Raw genomic sequence first — 7,514 nt, 5'->3', positions numbered from 1 at the left:
GCTATGGGGGCCCAGGTACTGCCCTGGGAGACATGTACCAATGCATTTTTTTTAAAAAGATAATTTTTAAAGGGGCAGTGATTTTAATGATGCTTAAAGTAAAACAATAACAATTAAAAATTCCTTTAAATATAGTGCCTGAGGGGTCCCCTTAGTTTGCCTGTAAATTGGCACGTATAGAACCTGCTGCAGCAAAACTGACATATATAAAAATAGATTTTCCCTGCAAGCTTTATTTTGTAAACAACGGCTTTGGGAGCCAGTCTGTATGATGAGGCCACAATTTAGTGCATTCGGAAAAAGATTAGCGATTTTGTCAATAAATACTGGTGTCTCTTTGGCAGGCTTTGGATAGAAATAACAAAGTTTTGCACCACAGTGAGCAAGCCTTATGTGAAGAAGCCAATTTATAGTACACTAAGGTCAAGATTGACAATTTTTTGTTAGATAAAGTATGGTTTCTCTTTTGCAGACTTTGGATAGAAGTAACAGGTGTGGAAAATTGAGTTTTGGGTGTTGGTGGTGCTTTCACACTGTAACCCTATAGAGGTACTCTTGATAAAAGCAAGAATTGGCCTTGCTGTAAAAAAAAAATTAGATGAACCTGTCAAACAGGTGTGGAAAAATTGGTCCTTGGGTGTTAATTGTGCCCATGAAGTCTATACCAAAAAATTACTTCAAGATAAAATTAACACCCAAAAAGCTAGGCAGCCCAAACAGTCTTGCAGGGATTCCAGATCCAAAAAAAATGTATTCAGCGACATCAGCATCAAGGGATTGATAGCTGCTACTAATCTAAGACTGATTCATTTTAAGAAATGTCAGCCAGTCAACGGAGTCTGTGGACAGACATGTTCTTTTATCTGTCACAAAACCTACGGCAGCACTGAATTCCCATTCGGAGACCACACGAGTGACAGGGAGCTCATGTGAGGAGCTCTGACCAATCCCCACTTGGAATTGGCAGGGGGCAGGCCTCCCATATAAGCTGAGGTCACAGCCCTTGGGGAGGATTTATCGGCCAGGAGACATGGAGAATAGAGCATTAGGCAGCAGCAGGGGCCCCACCCCCATCTGGGGGGGTAGGAGGCCTAGCGGAGGAGCCTGGGAGAGCTGGAAGGGAGCTACATCCTTAAACAATCATGGGTGGAGTATCTTGGAACAAAGGGGCTGTTGAAGCTGTCGGAACTTGTGTCCAGTTAAAGTTATTCATCATGGATTAGGGGCAGGAGAATGTTGGTGAGTGGACCACAGTGGATTACTGGATGAGGCATGCCAGGGGAGCTGGGTGCCAGGCCAGAGGAGAGACTGTGGGGAAAGTGTCAAATCAATGTGGCCTGAGGGTGCAGGATTTTCAGACTGGACTGGCTGGGAACAGTAGTCCACCAAGCTACACGTGTTTCTAATTTACTAGGCCGCCGGGGAGAGGTACTGCAGACCTCTGGCCTAGTAACAGCATTTATTATAGCCAGCCATTGAGACTGTTCAGAGAGGCCTCTTTTGCTCACAGAGGAGGATGTGACAGGAAAGATAATGATGATCTACATTAAAGTTTGTGCTGAAGGATAGAATTCCTGGGAGCAACAGTCTGCAGGAGGTACGCAGAGGAGGAGAAATAATCTGCATGGTGATTGTAACGGTCACCACCGTTTACGATTTCCCTTCCACCAACCACGACAGCTTATCCGACACTCCACAATCCAGCAGACAGGACCCATTGGATTTTCCCCAGAAACGAGACAACACACAGCTCTGTTCCTGGTTCCAAACGAATGAATCCTTAAATGGTTAGCTTTCAGGTTTTTATATAGTTACAAGCATGTGACAGTTAATCACAGGGACAATGAAACTCTCCACCCAAACATCACACAATGGGGCTTCAATACACCTTCAGATGGGCTAATTACTAATCACTATCCAGACAGCCTGGCTCCGCATTTAGAGGAGGTAATTACTATAGTTGACAGGTCACATTCCACATCTTATCATCAATAGACTTTTCACACAAAACAGTGTCATTAGCATCACACAATGAAAGACCTTAGGAGCCAGGCTCAATTAACACAATAGACCATAGAATGCAATCACAGCTTTCATCACTACAGCCAGGTGGACTTAATTAGCATCTCAACAGTCTATGTTACACATTGAATGAATCACTCTCTTATTGACCTGTTGTTGACAGAATTAACCAAACTGTAATATTCCAAGATCCTGCAATACATGAATTATCATTAATGTCCCATCTCATGTAATCCGAGATATCAGTTCTCAGTCATCCTATGCCCAAAAGGGACATAGGATGACCCTAGACCTAAGAGTCATTATTGGTAAAGCTGGCACAGGAGTACCCCCCATCCTTCAAAAGTCTCTGGGTATCACGGGCCATTCCGTTACAGTGATGCAGGGGAAGTGACTGTAGATATTATTTTATAATCACTTTTAGCATTTCTGTGACTGGCCTGGTTCAGCAATTCATGGGATATACACAGCAGTAATGCAAGGCAGAATACACAGATGTCAGGGGTCACCCTAGGGTGTGCAAAGGTCTGTTAATGCTGTGTGAATTCTGTGAAGTATATGAATTGAGATGCACCCTAAACAGCTAACTAACTTGTCCCCAGGAAATAGTTGTGACTGGCCTGAATAGATCTGTCCTGGCAGGTTCACTTTAAACACCTATATGAAATGTGGCTGCACTTTGTACAATTGATAATTTTTTTTTATAGCCTACATAATAGAAGTGATATATTGATTATGCTATCTCTGTCATTTATAATTATTTGACAAGCTAGGTTTACTTTCCATTCTCCAGTGGGTTTTCTGTTGGGTTTCAGTTATGTTTCTCCATTCTAGCTCAGGTTCCTTGGGCCACATTTCTTTCCCGTGCAGCCAATTCTTTGTCAAAGTGAAGTGACAGAATAAAGTAAATGTGACAAACAGTTTTATTCAGCTCCTAACATCTCAGTTTTCTCTGTGACATTATCTAAACAAGGGCAAAGATATACCTGTGATTTACAGACCAGCTGGCCTAATATCAATGGTATGTAAACTTTTTAAAGGAATGATAAGGGACTTTTTTTTGGGTGGGCGGTAAACAACCCCCCCCCCCCCTCTTGTACAGCCGGTCGGTCTGGCACTTACTCCATCTAGGTTGCTGGGTGGCAGGCTGTGGGCAGCAGCTCCGTTGTCCTCGAGCGCGGCCTACCACATCTAGGTCACGGGTGGCAGGCTGCGGGCAGCAGCTCCGGTGTCCTCTCCTCCAGCACGGCAGCTACCACCGTGCATGCCGCCGTGCGTCTCCTCTCTTCTCCTCCTAGGCACCCAATAGGATCACCTGATGTTTTGGCCAATCGGATTGGCTAGGAGGAGACTTAGTGTGAAAATAGGCAATATTCATTCGCTATCGTCAAACAACTGGGTGGGTGCTTAAACCCCCCCCCCCCATTGAAATCCATAGTATGGCACCCCTGTATGTAGATCAGGGGGCCAGGTGCATGGATGGGGTGGCAGCGCCCGTGCGCCCTTAAAGGGTGGGCCGCCACTGATTAGTAGTAACCAACATGGGGATATGAAAGACTTATTTCCAGACCATAATTATGTACTTTATCAGCAGCCCCAGACATTTGCACATGGGGGCAAAGCTAAAGGGGGTGTACCTATGCCAATGCAAATAGCGCCTTACAGAAAGTTGCTCTTTGTGTGTTTGTTCTGGCAGGACTCTGGCACCACAATCTGAAAAAGAGGTGTCATGGATGGGGGGACAGAGTGTACAGGAATGAGGATGGCCAGGCTATGCACAATGTATTACCGTTTGTCCTTGGAAATTGACCAGTATGTAAGTAAATTATAACAAAAAAACAAAAGCTCCTCAATTTGTAGAAATACAGACAATAACTAAAAACAACCTGCACACTATATTACAGGCTTTTAAGAAACATCATTCTGATGGTCAGTACACTGTACACTCCAGCAGAATGGCGCACAGGCTTTTGAAAAACAACACACACACTTTTCTCACTAGCAGTTATAAATAACAGTCTAGTATTTTATAAAATGGAGGGTGGATGCAATCCAATGACGTCATTGCACCTGGAAGGATGGTTTCAGCAGGGACTACGCTGTGCTGCCCGACAGAATACTGGGGGCCGGCCCATGGTTGAGTCTGAGCCATCTGGAAGGGTGCTTCTGGTGAGGATGGGTGCTGCGCTTGGTCTTGGTCTTTTTGCCGAGTTCTAGTCTGGCCTTCTGGCTGGCTGGTGTAAGTGCTATCTCTGTCAGCGATCCGGTAGGAGGAGCTGGTAATGCCCTGGGATATGACGGGGTAGGACCATGCAAATCCGCCGGGTTGGCTGGCAGGGGTGGAGGGCTGCACTGGCCGGTCGGGGGGTCGGATATGGAACGAAAAGCCTATGGTGCATGTGCCCCTGGAGTGGCAGTCCAGGGGTATCTGAAGATCACTGTGTGTGAGGGACACATTGATTGAAGGATACCACGGTCACTGCACCAGATACACGCTTTTTTTAGCACCTGCCTCCTGGGCCGGGCCTTTTGGCTAGGACCGGAGGAATTTTTTATTCCTGGCCGGAGGGCCTGGTCATTGTTTCACCACAATGGCCACTTCTTTCACTCTCCTCTCCACTATCCCTTCCCCCACTTTATTTTATTTAAGCCTGTGTTTGTCACTTTTTTGTCTTTTTTGTTGTGCACGTTTTGTCTCACTGTGTGATTAGTAGGGTGCGGGTCCTCGGGCCAGCCCTGAACGTCTTGGGAGTGGGTGGACATGGCCTTCTGGCTTAGTTCGCCTGCTCTCATGGGGTCTCCCTTCGGGGGAGCCCCACCTAGTACTGGGAGGGTTCTGTTTCGGCAGTCCCTCCGAGGAAGTTGGGTCCGTGTCGGCTTCGGTTGCTCGGACCACAGTACCTCAGTCCCCGTCTGGAGCCTAACGCCCCGGGGGATCAGGGTTTGGGTCCCTCTTCACAGGAGGACCACTTGACGTTGCACCCGTCTGCACGTTTTTGTGAACACTCTTTATGTGTGTGCACATTTTTTCTGCACCGGGTGGAGTTTTTTGGGTGTGTTCACACGCCATAGGCTTTTCAAAAAAAAAAAAAATATTTGCTATGTAAATGTGTCAACATATGCAAGCGTAATAAATAATTAACAGAATGTTTGTAATATGTGCGTAATAGTTTCCTTTTTGCTTTTTGTGGTACGAATGTGACAACTCCTACAATTCGGTCCACAGAGAAAGAAAGCACAAGAACATTCAACCATGAGCATTAATAGGTTAAGACCATTCAACCAGCAGTGAAAACAAAACTATGATGGAGTGTTGGATCACAATGTTTATGTATTTTGTACAACAACTACATCAGTATAAGTATTTGGGGAGATTTACTAAAACTGGTGCACACAAAATCTAGTGCAGCAGTGCATATAAACCAATCAGCTTCTAACTTCTCCTTGTTTAAATAAGTTTTGAAAATAAAACCTGGAAGCTGATTGGTTACTTTGCACAGCTGCACCAGATTCTGTGTGCACCAGTCTTAGTAAATCTCCCCCAGTGTTTATAAGTTTGTAGCTGCATTTATGGTATGCTTTATGCCTTTTCTCTGAATAAAGGGCCAGATCCACAGCCCTGCAGCGCAGCGTAATTTAACAGATTTAAGTTACACTGCCGCAAATTTCCTAAGTTAGTTATCGATCCACAACACACTTACCTGGAAATTTGCGGCGGTGTAACTCAAATCCGTCCGGCGCAAGGCGTTCCTAATCTAATGGGGCGAGTCCCATTTAAATTAGGCGCGCTCCCGCGCCGGACGTACTGCGCATGCTTGTGACGTAAATTTCCCGACGTGCTTTGCGCGACGTGACGTCATTTTTTGATCGGGCGGCGCGTAGCGTATTTCTGTATTCCCGTACGGCTTACGCAATTGACGTAAAATTTCAAAATTCGACGCGGGAAAGACGGCCATACTTTACACAGCAGTACGCCTGCTGTGTAAAAGTAGGGCTGGTTTACAAAAGTGTAACTAAGCGACGGGAAACTAAGGTAGCGGCGACGTAGCGAACGCGAAAAAGCTTTGAGGATCGACGTAACTCCTCATTAGCATACCCGACGCGTAATTTCGAATATGAATGCCCCCAGCGGCGGTCGCGGTACTGCATCTTAAGATCCGGCAGTGTAAAACTATTACACCTGCCGGATCTTCTGTCTATCTCTTGGAAACTGATTCTGTGGATCAGTTCCAAAGATAGAAACAGGGATACGACGACGTATCAGTAGAAACGCCGGCGTATCCCTTTTGAGGATCTGGCCCAAAGTTCCTATTTCCTGTCTGCAGTTAAGCAGCAAAGCCCATGTGGACTGTGCACTGTCTGTTCTGTGTGGCTAAATACAGAGGGCCAAATCCTCAAAAAAGATACTCCGGCTTAAGCCGTCGTATCTCTGGTTCTAACTTTGGAACTGATCCTCAGAAGCAGTTTTCCAAAGTTAGGCAGAAGATCCGACATCTGTAAGGGACTTACACTGCCGGATCTTAGGATGCAGTACCGCATCCGCCACTGGGGGCATTTCGAGTCGAAATGCCTCTTCTGGTATGCAAATTAGCACTTAGGGCGATCCACAAAGCTTTTCTGCTTCGTTTTTTCGCCGTAAGTTTTAGTTTGCCAAGTGTAAAACTAGGGCTGCTTTTACATGGTCTAAAGTTAGTAACACCATGTAAAAGCACATTCATGCGACGGCATTTGGTATGCATTCCCGAGGGAGAACTTCACAGCAATTTGTAAAATCCAAACCGGCATGGGTTCCCCCCCAGGAGCATACCAGGCCCTTAGGTCTGGTATGGGTTGTAAGGAGACCCCCCCTCCGCCGAAAAATCGACGTAGGGGGTCCCCCTACAATCCATACCAGACCCGTATCCAAAGCACGCTACCCGGCCAGCCAGGAATGGGAGTGGGGACGAGCGAGCGCCCCCCCCCTCCTGAGCCGTGCCAGGCCGCATGCCCTCAACATGGGGGGGTTGGGTGCTCTGGGGCAGGGGGGCGCACTGCGGGCCCCCCCACCCCAGAGCACCCTGTCCCCATGTTGATGAGGACAGGACCTCTTCCCGACAACCCTTGCCGTTGGTTGTCGGGGTCTGCGGGCGGAGGCTTATTGAAATCTGGGAGTCCCCTTTAATAAGGGGGCCCCCAGATACCGGCCCCCCACCCTAAGTGAATGGATATGGGATACATCGTACCCCTATCCATTCACCTGGAGGCAAAAAGTTAAAGTTATTAAACACACAACACAAGGGTTTTTCAAATAATTTATTAGTCTGCTCCGGAGGCCCCCCCTGTCTTCTTTATTAGCTCTAATACCAGGGGGGGCTTCTTCTTCCACTCTCCGGGGGTCTTCTTCCACTCTCCGGGGGGGGTTTCTTCATCCGCTCTCCGGGGGGGTGTCTTCTCCGCTCTCCGGGGGTCTTCTTCTCTCTCCGGGGGTCTTCTTCTATCCTCGCCGCTCTCCG

Source organism: Rana temporaria, chromosome 8 (genome assembly GCF_905171775.1).
Source record: "Rana temporaria chromosome 8, aRanTem1.1, whole genome shotgun sequence".
NCBI classification, from domain to species: domain Eukaryota; kingdom Metazoa; phylum Chordata; class Amphibia; order Anura; family Ranidae; genus Rana; species Rana temporaria.
This window is presented reverse-complemented; position numbering follows the sequence as displayed.